Raw genomic sequence first — 1,346 nt, forward strand, 5'->3', positions numbered from 1 at the left:
TGTAGCTAGGAGAACTTAATGATGCACCCAGGATTAGATAGCCAACAAGAGGTAATTCATGGAAGAGCAGAAATAAAAACCTGGATTTCCTGAATTTGAGGGGGCTTTCCAACCCCCATCAAAAGCAGCTGTACCCAGTACGAGGCTGTAGCAGCCCCCATGGCGACACAGACCCCAGACTTCACCTGTGAGACCTTGGCCAAGGTGAAAGTCTGGGGAAGGAGAGGAAGGAAGATGATTCACCTCCAGCTTGGGGCTGGAAGGGGTCAAACGGGCCTTTAGCTTTGACAGTTTCCAAACTTTGGACATGAATGGTCCCACGTGTTTTGTGTGTGTTTCACATTCCTTTTTCATAGACGCTTCATCTCCCACAAAGGGCATAATTGGAACTTCTCAGAGGTGCATCTGGGGCTCTGTGGTGATAAAACCCACTCCTTGATGGGCCAAAGTCAGTGCCGGGCATGGCCCAAGAGGGAGGAATGCAGAAGGTCTTGGTGAAAGTGCCTAGAGTCACCACACCCCACCACCCTTGACCTGGTCTTATCTGAAAATCCCTGTAAGGCATTTCCAAAGTCCACATCTCACCTTTCCCAAGTCTGGTGCACACCTTTCCTAAGACGCCTAAGCTGTCTTTGTTGGCATGCATTCCTCAGTGTTTGAGGGCTGGGCAGGGGTGTCTCAAACCTGAATGCTTTAGGACTGAGGCAGGTAAGGTAAATGAACGACGCTGGCCTATTAAGACTGCGGGGACCTGGGAAGAACAAACCTAGTTCTCATTCAAAGGTCCTTCAGCGCTGACTGTCCACGCCTGAAGCTTGGGGCAGGTCAGATGGTAGGTGATGGCTTTTAATAGACAAGAAAGAACCTGGTGAGGGGACCAGGAGACCTGGGTCCCATCACTGACTCCCGGCGACCTCAGCACAGCCCTCCCTTTGCAGGATCTCGGTTTCCTTCGTCTATAAGAGGTGGGTCTCTAAGGCTCAAAGGTGCTGTCCCCTCACAGTCTCATTCTATGATCTATGACATGTCCCCAGAACTGGAGCCAGTGTCTGTCTGCCTGACCTGTATTTGCAAACTGCCCAACGGGCCTCTTACATCTGACTTTTTAGCACTGGGTCCCTTGAGGTCCTTGTTGGATGGGTTGTGACATTCTCCTTACGTACTTTGGTCCCTGTAATAAAATGTCCTGCACGTAACCATTGTTCCGGTACCATGATGTCGGCGCTTGATTTTTTTTGGCCCGTTTTCTCCTCTTTCTGAAAGCAGTCACGAGCAGACAAGCTTAGAAAGGGTGTTCTCTTCGTATTGTTTCAGGGAAAATAGAGAAAGTCAGACCTCCTCCATCC

At 50.1% G+C, this 1,346-nt stretch overlaps 1 protein-coding gene across 10 annotated transcripts in view; it reads left to right on the top strand.

The window, feature by feature from the left end:
• The window catches only part of AKAP2 (A-kinase anchoring protein 2), a 317,252-nt gene that overhangs the window by 302,895 nt on the left and 13,011 nt on the right, over window positions 1-1,346 (top strand). The window lies entirely within an intron of this gene.

The sequence above is a fragment of the Myotis davidii genome, unplaced genomic scaffold (genome assembly GCF_000327345.1).
Source record: "Myotis davidii unplaced genomic scaffold, ASM32734v1 scaffold64, whole genome shotgun sequence".
NCBI classification, from domain to species: domain Eukaryota; kingdom Metazoa; phylum Chordata; class Mammalia; order Chiroptera; family Vespertilionidae; genus Myotis; species Myotis davidii.